This window comes from Nicotiana tomentosiformis, chromosome 8, assembly GCF_000390325.3.
Source record: "Nicotiana tomentosiformis chromosome 8, ASM39032v3, whole genome shotgun sequence".
NCBI classification, from domain to species: domain Eukaryota; kingdom Viridiplantae; phylum Streptophyta; class Magnoliopsida; order Solanales; family Solanaceae; genus Nicotiana; species Nicotiana tomentosiformis.
This window is the reverse complement of record NC_090819.1, coordinates 35,410,151-35,429,886: the sequence shown is the minus strand read 5'-3', so window position 1 is coordinate 35,429,886 and position 19,736 is coordinate 35,410,151.

Here is a 19,736-nt window from a genome sequence, read left to right as displayed (position 1 = left end):
GGGTAGTTTTAGAGTAGAATTCTATTTTTACACATTTCAAACAGAAGTTGTATTTACTTCACACTAGTTCTTACAAGAATCTAGTCTTAGTAACTCATGACTTGTACTACCAGTCCTTGGGGATAGTGTATGGAATTCATTTATATTATTTGTTAATCATTTTTGTTTCATTAGAACTGTGTTAACTATTAATTGGTTCACCTTGCGAGTTGGGTTAGGTTCCATCATGACTAGTGGATTTTGGGTCGTGACAAGTTGGTATCAGAGCACTAGGTTTGTAGGTTCTATGAGTCATGAGCAAGTGTCTAGTAGAGTCTTGTGGATCGTTATGATGACGTCCATACCTATCTTCGAAAGGCTACGGGGCATTTAGGAAAGTTTCCCTTCTTTCTTTCCTTATCGTGCAGCCTTGTTTCAGCTTGAAATCTACGATTTTGATTCTTCCTATTCGTTCATATGCGATGTTGCACGCTCGGTATTAGTTATGCACTGATGATTTTTTATGCTGAGGATGGATTACGAGCGGCTATAGATGCTTGATTATCATCGCGATGTGTTGTTTAGTCATGGGAGCAGATGCAATGATAGATCTTTCAGATGTTCATTTGTGGTACAAAGTAGATTCTTGTATCTATTTGGTAAGCAAGGACTTGGGAAGTTTGGCGGGTGGCCTAGTTGTTGTGATTATGGTAGGGTCATGGTAAGGTGTTGATTTGCGTACAGCAAGGGGGTATCTCCTGCATGATGAGTTTGGATCGCGTGATGAGTTTGGATCGTGTGCTTCGGAGGTTTCCATTTGGTGGAATGCATATATTATCACTTCAGAGCATTTGGGAAGGTTTGCTTGACTATTGCAAGAATGGGTATGCGTTTGGAAGACTCTTCAGAGTGTTGTATGACCAGTGGTGCATGAGTTTTTGAAGTATTCAGCTGAATAGCAGTGCGGGATCAGGACAACTATGAAGATATGGTACTATGGATTACCGACGATGTGTTCTATGGCTTCGAGCTAAGTGGGGAAGTCTTCTATCGACGATCGGATTGCAGGATCATGCGTTGTATCAGTTTTTGGGTTGAGGGATTGCTTGGTTGTTTCTTTCAATAGTCATGTACTGGTGAAGCGTGGGTTGCTCGGTGCATATTAGTTGTGTATTGAAGATCAGAGTAAGGTGAGTGGTTATCGCGAAGGTTCTAATGAGTTCTAGATCATATGTGGAATTTAAGGGCTCATGAATTTGTGAATGAATAGGACTTGAGATTGATAGTGAATGCTGATCGGATCTGTGATATTTCTATGTAAAGAATTATTTCTACATGGCAATATTAGAGAGAAGCAAGAAATGACTTCGAATTCGCAGAAGGCTTCTTCAGATGGAGTATATCGGATTGAGTTACTTTTGGGTTGGCAGTCTGCGTGACTTGGTTGAGTTAGAGGAGATCAGTTCTGTTGAATTCATTATGTGTTAATGAGTTTCGTAGAATTCACCATGGTTATGGCCATGGCCCAAAGTTGATGTTTTCTACAGCTATAGAAGATATATTGTGTGTGGTGATGTCCTCTTGGATTGGCTTAAATGAAAGGTTCTCGGTCGATGAGGTATTCTACTTGCTTGTGGTTTAGAGTTGATTATGAGATTTTCGTGATGATAGCGCCGTGTGGGATTGAAAGTTGCGAGTTCAAGGTTGCGGTTTAGTTTGGAAGGGAAGGATATGAGTTCTTGATGACACGGACGATTTCAGATGTTTAAGAGAATGCTGGCACTATTTGATGTCGCTGGAGGAGAGTGTGCATGTTGGTAGGTGCATTGTGTTTTGACTTGTGGGTATTTTTTGTAAGATGATGGAGTATGAGTGAGATATCATCCATGTTAGTAGTGTTGTTGAGATTGGATATGGAGATTCTGGTATTCATGAGGTTCAGAGACTAGATGTTCTCGTAGGCAGACTATTCCTTAATTGCGGGTTGTGAAGAAATGATGAGGATTGGATAATTGACGGTATGTGTTATGGATAGCTTTCCATGAACTTTTGAAAGGTTATTTACCTATTTGGGAATGATCAATATTGCTTAGGGGATATTTGTTGGCCTAATGAGAATGTGTATTCTATATCAGATCGGATTTGCTTGCTCTTACGCAACTACTACCACAGGTCATCAGGCGGAATGGATGTTATTCGCGCCTTTGTCTATATTATGTGTTTCTTTCTTATGCTGTGATGGGTTGTGAGGATTACATGATTATTCGCACGCATACTGTAATTTCATTTTGTCCTTATGTCGTTATGGACGAGATGATCCTCGTGATGTTGGTTTGATTATTGCACCATAGTTGTGCTTGTCTTTCTCAATATTGTTTTATGCCTAATCATCTTCCTACAGTTATATTTGTGCACTCTATCGTGCTTGATCTTGACGCACAAGTGATTAGTGATCCCGATCATTATGGCACGATGGGCACCCCTATGTGGATTGATAATATTGGATCAAATTTCATGCCGCAATGGTACAATGATGAGATGTAATTCCTTATGCTTATTGTGTGTGTTTTGCTTTTACTTTGTGGAAAATAGTTCATAGGAAGATGTTAACATTACCCCGCCTAATAACTTTCTTGGTAGCCTTCTTATTTAACCTTCTTACTATTATCTGTCATATCTGAATTATTACTTGTTTGGTGTACGGACCACATAGTGTGGGACTCCATATGGCTCTTGGTGTGACCTATCGGTTGGGCCGCTTGTATTAGCTGAGATAAGGTTTCTGGACCTGAGATTTTCAGTATCGTATTAGGATAGGGAATGTTTGGAATAATGATGTCGTATTTCTGCTCGGAATTGGGCAATGGTCCTTGTAGGACGAGAGAGCTTCTTGACTTATTGATGTCATAGGTGGTTACAAGTTTCTGCATTTTTCCTTTATCACTAGCAGCATTGTGAAGGACCAGAATGAGGTTTTATTTGATATGAAATGTATTACCGATATCGAGATTATTATCGGGCAGTTATGGTGGTCGGAAGTTATTGCTATAGGGTATCTGAGTTATGTGGAGTATCATGTGATCACACCTTGGGTTAAGGTTGTGGCTTGATGCGGCTTGCTCAGGTTTGTACAGAGTATTGATACGCGATTCGGGTCTTATGATGAGTTTTAGATGTTGAGAATTGGGTTCTAAGGTTTATGATTTAAGGATGAAGATAGATCTTCAGTTAAGTTGTGTTATCAGGCTTACATGGATTGAGGTGACGTGGGATCACCCACGGGTATGTGTATGGTGAGCTCATGCAGTTATTTGGTGTCTTTGGAACGACTCTTGGCACATTCGAAGATGAACATATTTTTAAGTGGGGTAGAATGTAACGACCCGACCACTCATTTTGAGCATTTTCATTTCGTTTAGCTATTTCAAGTCTTGAGTAGCTTCATATGATGTATTATGACTTGTGTGAATCGTCGATTTTGGTTTTTAGGTAATTCGGGATTGATTTGGAAGAGTGATTCTCAGCTAGGAAGCTTTAAGTTGGAAGAGTTGACAATGTTTGACTTTTGTATAGTTGACCTTGGATCAGAGTTTTGTTGGTTCCTTAGGTTCGGATAGTGATTTTGGACTTGGGCGTATGCGCAAATTTGCATTTGAATATTTGTAGAAGGTTTCGGCACTTTTGGTGAAAGTTGGAGATTTGAAGGTTTGGAAAGTTCATAGGTTTGACTGGGAGTTGACTTTGATGATATCGGGTTCAGATTGTGGTTCCGGGAATTAGAATAGCTTCGTTATGTCATTTGGGACTTGTGTGCAAAATTTGAGGTCATTCCGTGTTGATTTGATATGGTTCGTCATAAGTTTTAGAAGTTGAAAGTTCAAAAATTCATAAAGATTTATTTTAGGTGTGATTCGTGATTTTGATGTTGTTATGCATGATTTGAGGCCTCGAGTAGGTCCGTTTTATGTTTTGGAACTTGTTGGTATGTTCGGACGGGGTCCCGAGGGACTCGGATGAGTTTCAGACGTGGTTCGGATAATTTCAGATGGTTTTTGTTTTACTGATTGCTGGTGTTTCTGCAGAGAATCGCGATCGCGTTGAGGAATTCTAGAGCTGGGTATTTTTCTTCTTTGCGTTCGCGACAGGTCGACTGAATTTGCGTAGAGTTGGGGTATTCTTTTTCGCATTCGCGAATATGGAATCGCGGTCGCGTAAAGCGAGCTGGGAGTTAGAGCTGGAGGCCTTCTTCATTGCGTTCGCATAGAGCGAGCTGCGTTCGCGAAGTTCTGTGTCAACTGTGAGTTGCGTACGCGTGGAATGTGCCGCGAACGCAAAGAGTAATTTGAGGGCAGCGGAGTTTGTGCTTTACGATCGCGAAGCTGGTTCCGCGATCGCGTAGAGTTCACTTGGGCTGTGTTTATAAGGTACTCTATTTCGAAGGTTTTAGTTATTTTATCATATTTGAGTTATGGAGCCCGGATTTGGGCGATTTTGGAGGCGATTTTCACCACACGGATTGGGTTAAGTAACTTTGACTCGATTTTGATTATATTCTATGATTCCATCTTCGATTTGGACATTTTATTGATGATTTCAAAAGAGAAATTGGGGGGTTTTGTCTAAACTTTCCTAAATTGATTATTTGTGTTTGGAACATCGATTCAGAATTGGATTTGAGTGAAATTAGTATGGTTGAACTCGTATTCGAATGGGTTATCTGAATTTGTGAATTTTGTCAGGTTCTGAGGTGCGGTTCCAGATTTGACCTTTTGGTTGAATTGGAGTGTTTTATTAAAGATTCAACCTTTATCGTTAGGGTTTGCTTGCTATGGCATTATTTGATGATTTGGAGTTGCTTTTGGCTAGTTTTGAGCCGTTCGGAGGTCGATTTGAGCGGGATCACGCTTCTATGTATCGATTTGGCTTGTTTAAGGTAAGTATTTTGCCTAACTTTGTTTGGAGAATTTTTCCTACTAAATTATATTGTTTGCTACATGCGGAGATGATGCATATATGAGGTGACGAGCGTATATGCATGTGATAGGGTTAATCATGCTTGGGGGTGTACTATATGATTATTTGTGCCTTGTTGGAGTATGTGACCTTCTTGCTTCGTGTTTTACTTGACTTCTAGTTTAATACGATATGAAGTTAAATGCTAGAAACCATGACTTAGCTTATTATAACTTGACTAAAATTTACCGGATTTATTGTGAAACTATTTATGTGCTAAATTCGGTGTCACTATACTTAATCACAAATACATCGCTATGACCGTTATTCTTGAGATATTGGATTCTATAATTGAATTGAAGATCGATTTTGAGATTTGATGAGCTACTTGAACAATAAGGTTCTTGAGGTTTATTGAGGTGTTATTGTATTGAAAGTTATGATTGGTTTTCATTTGGAATATTCGCTTACTCACGCTCCTTGATGTTATTCATGCCTCCTATCTAGCTTGTTATTGATATACATGTGCTTGGTGAGGAAGAGTGTCAAGCACGAAGGGTGATATTGTGCCATTGCATATACATTATCATATGAGAAAGAGTGTAAAGCACGAAGGGTGATGCCATGCAATTTCATATATATTATCGTGTGAGGAGGAGAGTAAAGCACAAAGGATGATGCCGTGCCATTCCATTTACATTATCATGTGAGAATGAGAGTAAAAGCACGAAGGGCGATACCGTGCCATTATTTTTATATTATCATGTGTTCATGGAACGAAGGGTGTTTCCGTGCAGGCGAGGACAAGATACATGCATTATATTGTGATATATTTTCCTTGTATATACATTCATGTCCTTATCTTGAGTTGTTATTGTTGCAACTATGTTTTCAATGTGACTTGTCGTTGTTGTTCTTTCCTTGTTCTCTATATCAATTGTTGTTGTATTATCCATGCCTTCTATCTGTTTAACTTGTAAATATCATGCTTTCCTTCTTGTTTGTTATACTACATCTATGCCGTTTCTCAATTGTTGCACTTTTCGTATAAGCTTTCCACCATGTTAGTTATCCATGCCTTCTATTTGTGTAGCGTATAAATATCATGCTTTCCCTTATGTTTGTTATATCTACAACTAAGCCTTCTATCATGTTAGTTAGTGAAATTTATGGTCTTCTATATTAATTGATATCATTACTTCTATACCTCCTACCTAGTTTGTTACCATTATCCATTTGCACTGCCTTGTTCGTTATTGCTACCTGTGTACTTCCCACTTTGTCGTTGACGTCATTGGCATTTCTTTTACCTAGTTAGTACTATTATACATATATTTGGTGAGGATGAAATAAATGCACGAAATGTGTTGCTGTGCCATTTGATTTGAAATACATTGATATATTTGGTGAGGAAGAGATAAATGCACGAAGGGTGTTGCTGTGCCATTTGATTTGATATCTTGAGTACATTTCTCACACTATGAAGGTTCTGGATTTACTACCGTAGTTGATGGTTATCGCTTTAAGGAAAGGATTGGTTGTGATATTGAGAAATATTGACCGTAATTTCTTCTAGTAATCATTTACTGCTTCATATTTGTTCTTGTTCTCTTCTATGTTATGTTCTACTATCGTTTCTATTGTAATTCTATTGCACATGTTATATCAGCGAGTATCTTTTAACTAAAAAGTCTGGTCACTTACTTCACCGAGGTTAGTCAAGATACTTACTGGGTATATGGGGTCGGTTGTACTCATACTACACCTTTGCACCTTGAGTGCAGATCTTGGTGCTGAGCTACGGTGGATGATAGGAGTTTGCAAGGAAGATGTACATGCCTTCCGGATTTAGCTACCACTTGTCCCTGGGTACTTTCAGAGTTGAATTCTGCCTATGTACATTTGTAATAGAAGTTGTATTTACTTCACACCAGCTTTTGCAAGAATCTAGTCTTAGTAGCTCATGACTTGTACTACCAGTCCTTGGGATATTGTGTGGAATTTAATTCTATTATTTATTGATCATTTTTATTTTATTAGAAATGTGTTAATTGTTAATTAGCTCATCTAACGGGTTGGGTTAGGTGACATCACGACTAGTAAAATTTGGGTCGTGACACGCATATTCCCTTAATCGAGAATATTAGTCACAATATCAACCCTTACTCCCATATTCAAATTCAGACTTCTAAGAGGTCAGGTCATGAAAAACTCGAAAATAAGGGCCATAAAAGTTTTCCATCAACGAAGCGTCTTCATCAATAACCTTGGTTCCGTATATTTCATCCACCTATGCCATGTTCAGAGTCTAGAAACACACTAAAAGAAAAATCAAATAGTTAAAGAAAAAAAATATTTACAAAAAAAAAACTTGTAAAGATAAGAGTTAAAGTCTAATCTAAAACCCCGCGCCTTTGAGAGCTTTGGCGATTGGCAATTTGCGACGAAACACTGTTGAAGCTCGAGTAGGCCTTTCATGGTGTCTCCGGCCACTGGCCAGCCTCCTCTTAAGGCTATTCAGTCGTCCCTTCCATCCCCACATCCCCAAATTACAAATTCCATCCCTATTCCAATCCAGAACTACGCTAAATTACTACAACCATCAACACTAAATGCTCCCATGCAAACCCTAATCGAACCAGTCGAGATTTTACATGGTGACCCTATAATCAAGTGGAAGAAGCAAGAAGTTAAACAATATATCATTCAACAAGGTCTATAATTGGTAGTTCTGGGGAAGTTTTCTTATGGGAAGCCTGTTATTAATGAATTACGTAAAGTTATTCCCATCCAATGCGAGCTTAAAGGAGCATGTTCAATAGGTTTAATCGAGGACAATCATATGATGATTAGGCTGTTATTAATGGAGGATTATGTTCATCTTCTATCTAAGCCTACATTCTACTTGAAAGCTCAAGGGGAGATATGCCAGACCAGGTCCACAAAGTGGAATCCATGGGGGAAGCCTGAGGAGGAAACACCCATTGCAGTAGCTTGGATCAGTTTTCTTGAGTTGCCTCTCAATTTATTTTGGTAAGGAATTTGTCTTCCCCTTGTCAAGGTCAGTAGGTAATCCATTACATGTTGATCTTGCAACTCAAAATGGCATTATACCTAGTTATGCAAAGGTGAACGCTGAGGTTAATTTGTTAGCTAAGTTTCCTCAACGAATTAAAATTGTAGAAGGGGAAGATCATTCTGGGCCTGAGGAATCTAAGTGGATCAAAAATTAAATATGACTACATGCCTAAATATTGCAAGACTTGAAAGAAGCAAAGACATAATGAATTGGTGTTCTGGGTAATTCATCCTGGATTACATAAGAAGTTTGATGAAGTTGAGGAATGTAGCAAAGGCAAAGAGTTGGTGGGTACTGCAGCTCACACCGCCAAGGTGCTCACAAATGGAAAAGTTCTTGGGAAACCTCTTTCTAATCCTGCAAAGCAATAATGGATGCTATGAAGGCAGAATAAATATCAAAGAGATAAGAGTGGTCATATTATTGATAATACAAAGGAGAAGGAGGGTGGAAAATTGAAAGGAAAGACCATTGAAGATGCAGTAGCAACTAAGAATAAATTTGATGCTTTAGAAGTTGAAGAAATTGATCAACCAATATTGAGGATCACTAATGGAAAAGGAGATGGTAATGTCAAGGATAAGGAGAACAAATAACTGGACAATGAGCCCAAGAAAGCACATGAAAAGAAGCAGTTGAAGAATGCTGAAAACTCTAGCTCCAATCCAAAGGAAGTTGGGATTATTGTAGCGGCTAAGGATGGTAATCTTAATCCTACTAGAGAAGGGATTCAAAATGCGGTAGTTGTCTCAAGCCCTAATCCTAATGGTACTAGGAATGGGGTGGATATAAATAAGTAAAGGATGGTCGATTGGGTTGTTAGAAGGTCTGGGACTGCTAATGAAGCTATAAATGTTACCACGAATCATTCATGCCAAGAAATACCTTCATAAACTGTAGATGATAGTTCAAGGAGAATGGGAGCTTCTGAGGCTACAAGTAATCGAAGAGCATCATGGGGGGAGGAAGTAGAGGATCTAGATATCAATAATGACGCTAATAAGAGTGCCAACAATAATGCTCTAACTGGCAGTCAACATGCAAAGAAACCAGGCAGCATTGAAGCCCTAGCTACAGTAAACCCTAATGTGCAGGAAACTAGGATTGAGGATCTACAAAGATCCATAATGCAGCACACAGTAGGGTTAGTTGGAGTAGGTAATGGGTCACCTAAAGAAGCTAGAACCACTGAGGGTGTAGGTGGAGAAGCTTCAAGGAAGGAGAAATGCAATGGAACAGTAAACCCTAGGAAAACTGGGCAGGTTTCTTCTACAACTGCAACTCAATGATGGATGAAGAAGGGGTAGGACCTGTTCACAATGCTCTTACAAGGGTCTTATATGATACAGTGAGGTTAGTGCACAAAGCAGTTGCTGATAAGGCTGTTGATCTTAATGGAACAGTAAATTCTGCACTTGGTGCTACAATGAACCCTAGTCTAGGGTCTGTTTGTGAGCTTCAATTTAGGGCTATTTAGGAGGCTGTTGGTGATAAGGAGCATAATAAGCAAGTGTTAGAGGAAACAAATAATGATCAAATAGGGCAAGCAATTGTACCAAAGACAGCAGGAGGCATTGAGCCAATGCCAATGGCTTGTGCCTCAAGAGCTAGGCAGCCTTTGCAAATTCAGCTTAACATACCACTGAAGAATCCAATTCAGATATTACATGACATTGTCACATACAATGTCACACCATTGGAGATGCAGAATGCAATGATGGATCATATGCAAGTTGAGGAAAAAGGTGATGATGAATCCACTGCAGGAAATGTTAAGGCAATAGCTAGGGAGGCTGATTTATCACCTAGAGGTCAAGCTAAGATTGGTAAAAAGGCAAAAAACAACAGAATAAAGATGCACTGCAATCTACATGCATCTTGCCCAAGAGGTAAGTCTCACAAACTAAATGATGATCAAGGCATTGATATGGAATATAAGGTCTATAAATACATAGCAGGCCTTTCAGAGGGTGATCAACATGCAAATGGAACATGGCTTCTTTGCCATTTCTCTAATGGAACCTTTTCAAAACTCAAGGCACATTCAGATGTATAGGAGAAGACTCAATATGGAAGTTGCATTGTCAAACATCAATGGGAAGATTTGGTTATTTATTGATGCTTTAGTGGTGTGGGAACTAGTAATGGGGACTAAGCAGCAGGTGGCTATCAAGATGTATCATCAGGACATTGGCTAACACATCATGTGTACATTTGTGTATGCTAAATGTTCTGCTCTGGAAAGACTAGAATTGTGGGATAACATATACTACTTAGCAAGTGATATAGAGATGCCATGGCTGGCAGGTGGAGATTTCAATGTTGTATTGCATGAAGATGAGAAGATTTGTGGTCTTCCAATTCATCCACTTGAGTATGAAGATTTTGCATTTGTGTGAACTCAAGTGGACTGTTTGATCTAGCATATAAAGGCAGCCCATTCACTTGGTGGAATGGAAGGCCTAATGCTGAATGCATATTCAAAAGACCGGATAGGATCTTTGTAAACTTACCATTTCAAACTGTCTTTCCTACAATTGAAATGGAATATCTAATAAGAACAGGATCTGATCATGCTCTTTTGTTGCTGAGTTGTGGTAAACAAGCACCTCAATTTGTTAAGCCATTTAAGTTCTTGAATTTCTGGACTAAACATGAAACCTTTAAAGAGGTTGTGAGGCAGAACTGGTTGGCTGATTTCATAGGTGATCCTTTCATTATATTTAAGCAGAAATTGAATCGGGTGAAGATTGCTCTATCAAAATGGAGCAAGGAGACATATGGAGACATTTTTAAGCAGCTTGCAATTAGGGAAGATATAGTAAGGGTTAAGGAGATGATTTTTGAAGAGGAGCCAACTATGAAGAATAGAATTGTCTACAAAGGACTTAAGCTCAATTGAAAAAGTAATTAAGCATTGAAGAGCAATATTGGAAGCAGAAGGTGGGAATGACATGGTTTACTGAAGGATACAGGAACACTAGATTCTTTCACAATCATGTGAATGGAAAGAGGCAAAATAAACAATTGAAAAGGATACAAAATGTTGATGGTGACTCGATTGAAAATCATGAAGATATGGCTAAGGCTACTATTGAGTTTTATGAGAAACAATTCACACAGGAGGAAGAACCTACTGACTTCTCTTTTCTTTTAAATGTTCCAGCGATGGTGACAATGGAGCAGAATCTGGAATTGTGTAGATATCCTACCCTAGAAGAAGTTAAGCATTCTGTTTTTTCACTTAGTGGGGATAGTGCTAGTGGTCCTGATGGATTTATTGGGGAGCAGATTTTCCTAAGTCCATCACACACACTAACTTGGTACTACTGCCAAAGAAGCAAATGGTTCAAACCTTTTCAGATTTGAGGCCAATAAGCTTGAGCAATTCATCAACAAGGTGATGTCTAGAGTACTTCATGATAGACTGGAGCAAATCTTACCTTCATTGATATCCTCCAATCAATCAGGCTTTGTGAAAGGTAGAAGTATCTTTGAAAACATCCTCCTAACACAGTGCGTTATTACTGATATTAGATTGAGGGCTAAACTTGCTAATGTGGTTATTAAACTGGACATAACTAAGGCACATGCTAGGGTTTCCTGGAAGTATTTTCTACATGTGTTGAGGAAGATGGGATTTGCTGAGCATTTTATCACCATGATCTGGACTCTATTATCAAACAACTGGTATTCAGTCTTGGTAAATGGGCAGTCTTTTGGATTTTTCAAGTCTAGTAGAGCGGTGACACAAGGAGATCCACTGTCTCCTGCCTTATTCATTCTTTCATCTGAGGTTTTATCTAGGTCATTGAACAAACTGTTTGATGACAAATCTTTTGTAGGTTTTGGGATGCCAGAGTGGACTAACCCCTTGAATCACCTTGCATATGCTGATGATACTATCATATTTGCATCAGCTCATTAAGAGTCATTGAAGAAGATTATGGCAGTGTTAAGTGATTATGAGAAGATTTTAGGGCAGCTGATCAACAAGGCTAAGAGTTCATACTATATGCATGCTAGGTTGTCCAATGGCTTGTTTCAATCAGTTGAGGACATCACATGCTTCTCCAGAGGTATCCTTTTACATACTTAGGGTGTCCAATATTCTATACTAGAAGAAGAAAGGATTATTATGATGATCTTATTAAGAAGGTGAAGGACAAGTTGCACTCATGGAAAGGGAAATTACTATCTTATGGTGGCAAGGCAACATTGATCAGTAATGTCCTTCAAAGTATGCCAATTCACATGCTATCAGTAGTTGATCCACCTAAAACATTATAGAACATTTGCGTAAGCTATTTGCAAGGTTCTTTTGGAGTAAAAAGGAGGAATGGAGAAGCAAACATTGGTCTTCATGGTAAAAGTTGTGTCTCACAAAAGAGGAAGGAGGGCTAGGTTTCAGATCCTTCTTTGATGTCTCCAAAGCACTATTTGCAAAGCTGTGCTGGAGATTTAGAACCACAAATTCTTTGTGGTCAAATTTCATGTGGAATAAATAGTGCAAGAAGAAGTTGCTTACAGTTGTACAATTTAGGGAAGAATCACATATTTGGAGACAAATGCTAAATGCTAGATAAGAAATGGAACATGAGATTTAGTGGGAGATAAAGACTGGTACCACTAATATTTGGCATGAAAATTGAACAGGATTAGTGGCATTGTATCACCTAGTTCCTCCTAATTTTCACATCAATGAGGAGCTGTAAGAAATGGTAGAACTGAGGCAAAGAGATGAATAGAATGAGATGCAACTTGATCAATCCTTTCCAGAAGACATTGTTGATCATATTAAGCAGCAGGTGTAGTTTGAAAGTAGTGATGGATACTGGGATAAACCTTGGTGGAAACCTACATCTTCAAGCAAGTTTACTGTGAGTAGTGCTTGGCATCTAGTGAGGCATAGGGCAAACCCTAATCCAGAATTCAAGCACATGTGGATTAAGGGCTTGCCGTTCAAGATTTCATTCTTCCTTTGGAGGCTATGGAGGTTCAAATTATCTATTGATGACATGTGGAAAAGATAAGGATGTATATATATGTCCAAATGTTTGTGCTATCAATCTCCACTAAAGGAATCCATTGATCACCTTTTCTTGATAGGAACTACAGCTACTAGGGTGTGGAGGACTTTTTTGAATGCTGTTGGGATCAATGTGCAATTGGTGCAGGTATATCAGGTGATTAGGGCATGGTGGAATGCAGCTTGTTGTCCAAAATTGAAGCCCTTGTATCAGGCAGTAGCAGCAATTATTACTTGGGAGTTATGGAAGATGAGAAATACAAACAGTAACGGGGGATCAATATCAATTAATAGAGACATTCATGAGATCAACAAAACACTACATTTCCTGGCAATGGCAAAGTATAGTTGGCTGTCTTATATACCTTATCTTTGGCCAGACATGATCAAGTTCTTTGAGGAGTACAAGCTAGTTATTGTAACAAAAAGAGCAGCTTGGCAATTCCCACATACTGAATTGTATAAATGCAATACATATAGAGCGTCAAGAGGCAATCCAGGACCTAGTTCTATAGGCTTTTGTGTGAGGGATAGTGAAGGTGATTTAGTGTAAGCTAGATCACAACTACTAGAAGAAACATCAAATATTATAGCTGAAGCTAGGGCAATTAAGGATGGATTGTCATTCTGTGTGGATCATGATTTACATACTCTTATATTGGAGACAGATTCACTTGTGATGAAGAGGATCATTGATGGAGAATGGGATCCACCTTGGTGCATTGTGGCTGAGGGTAAAAGAATCAAAGAGATGAAGGAGCACTTTAATGTGATATCCAGCACGTGCTAAGGGAGGACAACACTATGGTAGACTTTTTAGCTAACCTTATGTTTCTTTTGCAGGTAGAATCCAATTTCACTCTTTCTTTGAACTGCCAAGTGCAGGAAGGAGACTAATCAGCCTTGACAAGTCTCAAACTCTTAACCTTATGGTTAAGGTTGCCAAAAGAAGAGCTTCGGATTGATGAGTAGGTATCTAATGTCAATGTCTGCTATTGTTAGTTGCTTTGTTATTCTTGTATGTTGTATATTGTTAGGTCACTTACCAGTAGTATTAGCATGGTTTCATTATGGTGGTGATCTAATGATATATGGATCTATTAAGGCAAACATGCAGTTGATGGCCATCTATCAAAGATCACAATGTATAGTTGATAAGTGTGGATTTTGACTACTTATTAGCACCTTTTTGCTTTTGTTTTAGTTCAAAAGTATGGATTTATGTTCCTAAAACTAATGAAAGTGTGCAAATTGTAGGAATGTTGGAAGTTTGAGCTCCCATGATAAAATCTGACTCAAAAAAGGAGTGTCCCGACTCACAAGGCAAGAAGAGGTGCAGAACTTAAGAAGTGTGGTCCACAGAAGGATTTCTACGATCGTAGAAGAAAGTGCAGACCGCAAAATTCCATCTGCGGCCCCAGAATAAGTAAAACATCTCAGTAGAGTTTTAACTGATGTGCGAAACACATAGGAATTGTGCGGCCGCAGAACAAGGTTTTCACTGACAAATGATTCAAAGTTCAGAGACTGTGCAAATGACCAAAACTTGAGCCTTGACTGAAGTGCCGATTGCACAAGAATTGTGCGGCTGCAGAAGATGCTTTGCAGCCGCAGATCAGAATTGTGCGGCTGTAGAATCCAAGACCCTACCAGCAGAAGAAATCTGCGGACCGCACATAGAACTGTGCGGCCGCAGAACCTCTCGAGGGAAATTTTTGTCAGCGAATTTTGGGCCACTATAAATAGACGAGATTAACATTTTTAGATCAAGTTTAGAAGTTTGAGCTGTTGTAGCCGTTATATTTAGGAAGTTTGTGACTATTTTAGGATTCAAACATCATATTTTATCATTTTAATCTTAAATTATGAATTTAATTAGCATTTCTTCTTTGTTTTCTTCATTTCTCACTATGAGAAGCTAGATTCTTACTAGGGTTGTGACCCAACCCTAGTGTGTAAACCTTATGGGTATTTAATTTAATACTTGTTTATGATTGGGTGTTGATTATTTAGCTTAGTTTATGCTTTAATTTTAGAATTAATGGTTGCAAACATTGATTCATGCCTTTTTGACTTGGTCTCTACTTAAGAAATAGGGACCTAGTCTAGGATAACTTGGCTAACAAGAAATTGGGCTAATTGAGGGTTTGATTAGCCTAATTAAAGGATTCAAACTAGAGATAGTGAGAACCTGACTTGAGCTCATATCAACTATTTAGTTCGATGCCCATTTGGGCTTGCGAAAGTCAAATTGGGCAAAATCACTCTATAATCAAGAGGTATTGAGTGGGTAACGTAGAGTTGATAGCTATAATACACCCCCAATCAACAAAACAAGTGTTAACGTATTTAACTCATTAGGCGAACACCTAGGTTACGGTCACATCCCTAGGCTTATTAACTATTTGGAAAAAAATAAAAACAATCATTCACTTCTAGTTTCTTTTCTTAGCTTATAATTGCTAAAGTAAAATTAGATTTAGAAATCAAAACCTTTTGTTTGGAAGCGCAATTGAGTTGTTCCATTCGCTTTCGTCAAGTGTATACTCCTAACACTCATAGTAACTCCCTGTGGAAATCGACCCTGACTCTTGTTAGGTACTATTCTTCCAACGACCATTTCCACTCACTATTGATTGCAGATTGGACGTGGATCAATTTTTGGCGCCGTTGCCGGGGAGTTAAAACGGTGTTAGCTATATATTTAGGTTTGTTTTTGGAATATCTTCTTTTCCTTCCGTGTATATTTGGCTTTCGTCAAGTGTATACTCCTAATACCCAAAGTAACTCCCTCTGGAAATCGACCCTCACTCTTGTTAGGTACTATTCTTCCAACGACCCTTTCCACTCACTATTGAGTGTAGATTGGACGTGGATCACTCACTATTGGGTTTGTTTTCAGAATATCTTCTTTTTCTTCCGTGTTACTATATTGTGTGAGAAATCTTAGGTACTACCATGGCGAACAATGTGCTCGAAAATTTGCCTTTGGGGAATCGGATGGAGATGAGGAGCAAGTAGAGGAGGTACCTCATGAGCCACAAGCCAATCGGAGAGGTCAGGTACCTCATGACAATGTGCCCGTTCCACACCCACCTCCACCACGAGCGGCTTCACACCAGATATTGCCCAGGAAGGTTATGCTAGTGCAGTAGTCCCTCCACGTATTAGGGCGGAAAACTTCCAAATCACCAATGTGATGCTTACTTTTCTTGAGCAACGGTGTTTCTTTACTGGTGCTCTAACACAAAATGCTTATAAACATTTGAAGAGGTTTGTGGATACTTGTTGGGGGAGCAAGCAAAGGAATGTCTCCGAGGATGCATTGAGGCTAAGGCTTTTTCCTTTCTCTCAACGGGGGAAAGCTTTAGATTGGTTGGAATGATTGTCGAACCATTCAATTCACACTTGGGATGAGTTGGTGGAAAAGTTCATTGCTAAATTATTTTCTCCCGGGCACATGGCTACACTTCGAGATGAGATCTTGGCTTTCAAGCAAGAGCCGAATGAACAACTACACGAGATATGGGAGCTCTATAGAACTATGCTCAAGGAATGTACCAACAATGATATGACGGAAAACATGATTCAACAAACCTTCTATCGTGGGATTAACACAACCAACCAATGTATAGTGATTCAAATAGCATGTGGGAACTTTATGCTATGCCTTATGCAGAGGCGTGTGAGATTTTGGATGAGATGGCGGAAACGCCGTCGGCTTGGAAATCCCGGGCCAATGTTCCACAAGGTGACCCGAATATGATCCACCTTCACAAAGAATTGCAAAACCATGGGCAAGCCATTGCCAAATTAACAATGTAACGAACCGGCCGATCATTTTGAGAAATTGTACTCTGTTCAGCTATTTGAAATCCCGAGTAGCTATTTGGTTTTTCAGGTAATTCGGAATTTATTTTGAAGAATGATTCTTAACTAGGAAGTTTTAAGTTGGAAGAGTTGACCAAGTTTGACTTTTGAGTATTTGACCCCGGAATAGATTTGTGATGGTTCCATTTGCTTCATATGGTGATTTTGGACTCGGAGGTCCCAAAGTGATTTGGCGTAATTTTCCGAAAAATTATTAACTTTGAAAAGCTTTTAATTCCAAAATTTGGCCATAATTGGATTTTTGTGGATACCAGGTCCCGATTTGGATTCCGATAGTTCAAACAGCTTCGTAACAATATTTATGACTTGTCTACAAAATTCGAAGTTATTCCAAGGTGGGTAGGCACGTTTTCCGCCAGTTTTTGAAAAATTAAAAGTTTTAATTTTATAAAGCTTGAATTCGTTGGGATTCATACTTTTGATGTTATTTTTGTATTTTGATCGTTCGAGCAAGTTCATATGATGTTTTAGAACTTGTTGGTATATTTGGTTGGGATCCCGTGGGGCTCGGGTGAGTTTCGGATGGGTTTTTAGCGTGTTTGGTATTTTGGCATTGTTTTGAGCATAAGCATATATTGATCCAAAGGTCCATTTTTTAGTTCTAGAGATCGGAATTCGATTTTGAGACTTTCGGGAGTTTGATAATGATTTATAGGAATGATATGGAATGTTTGGTCTAATTTTATTAAGTCGCGAATGTGTTTTTACTGTGAAGCATGAGTTAATTATTAAACGAGCGAAGTTGGTATCGTATTAAGAAAATGAGTTCTGAATTGAGTTTCAACTAAATGATTAGGTTTGTATTATTATTTGTGACTCATAGGAGTAAGAATCGTCGAATTCCAAGTTCGTATAAGGGAGTTAGAGTCTTTTTAGTAAAAAAATAAATTGCTGGTGCAAGCAAGTTCTGGTGTGCAACTTTAGCGACCAGATTTGGTACCTTTAGCGACCAGATTTGGACTTTTAGCGACCGCTTTAGTGATTTTATTGGGCAGTTTTTTTAAATAAGCTCAAGTTAACATTTTTGGAGTTAGAGAACTTGGATTTGGGCGATTTTTGAGAGGATTTCCACCATATGGATTGGAATAAGTGTTCTCTACTCGATTTTGATTATATTTCATGAATCTATCCTCGTTTTTGGCATTTGGTTGATGATTTCAAAAGAGAAATTGGGGGTTTTATCTAAAATTTCATAAAGTAAATTTTCGTGTTTTGAGCATCGATTCGGAGTCGGATTTGAGTGAAACTAATATGATTGGACTCGTAATTGAATGGGTTGTCGGATTTTGTGAGTTTTGTCGGGTTCCGAGGTGCAGGCCCGGGTTTGACTTTTTGGTTAACTTTGGGCTTTTGATTAAAGATTCGACCTTTATCGATTAGGTTTGTTTCCTTTGGCATTATTTGATGTTCTTGAGTTGCTTTTGGCTAGTTTTGAGCCGTTCGAAGGTCGGTACACGCGGGATGGCATTTTTGGAGCATCATTTGGCTTGCTCGGTATTGGATTTGGCTTGTTCGAGGTAAGTAACACTTCTAAACTTAGTGCTGAGGATATGAACCCCAAATATATGTGTTATGTGTTTGGTGTTGAGGTAACGCACATGCTAGGTGACGGGCGTGTGGGCGTGCACCGTGTGAATTATGACTCGGTTGTTTTTGTAGTACTATGTAGTTACCTAATCTTGTTTTTATCCATGAGATTTCTGCGTGTTAGAGTAATTGAGCTGTGATCCGTGTTAGAAACCATGTTTAGGCTATATGCTTATTCTGTTGGGACCCACTGAGATCATATCTGCTGTGGAGTTATTTTCTTAAATTGCAATTACATACTCAGTCATACTCATTCATTTGCATATCATATCTCATCATTTCTGAGCTGATTTTCATGACACTGTGAGCGCGAAAGACTGGAGAGATTGATGACTGAGTGAAGCCAAGGGCCTATTTGTGATTGATATTTATGGGATCGGGCTGCACACCGCAGCAGGCGTTATTGATTCATTCCATGATTGGCTTATTATAGCGCTTGGGCTGAATCTACCCCTCTGGAGTCTGCATACCCACAGTAAGTACAGGTACCTACTGAGTGCGAGTGCTGAGTGCCGAGAGTGACTGTTGAGTGATTGGGAGGACTGAGTGACTATGAGGACTGAGTGACAGGGAGGACTGAGTGAATTGATACTCTGAGAGTATGCATATGGTTTTATCACTGTGTTGCATTGCATTCGACATGCACACTCGACATAGAGGCATATAGATGCATTTTTCTCATGCCGTACGGTATTGCGTCATTCGTGACTTCACACACATTGACATGTAGGCATAGAGATGTACTTTGCTCATGCCATTTGATAATGAAACATCTTACATGTTGTTGAAAGGTTTTGGAGAAAAATCACAGTTTTTCAGATTTACTCATATTTTGGTGATTTCAGTAAAAGATTTAGATTTTCACTGCTATACTTGAAAAAACATGCCTATTTTCCAGAACTGTGAACGAGCTGAGCATTATATCTCTGAGTTATCTCTTGTACCACTTTTATTATATTGTTATGAGCTGTTGTTGGCTATTGGTGTTGGACTCTGGCCTTTGTTCCAGCTCGTCACTACTTTCAACCTAAGGTTAGGTTTGTTATTTATTCAGTACATGTGGTCGGTTGTACTCATACTATACTTATGCACCTTGCGTGCAGATGTTGGATACTGATGTTGCTGTGTGTGGTGGGAGCTGGATTTGAAGATGTACCTACGTTCCTGTCATAGCTGCCTCTTGTTCTTGGTAGCTTTAGCATTTTAAATCTGTTCATG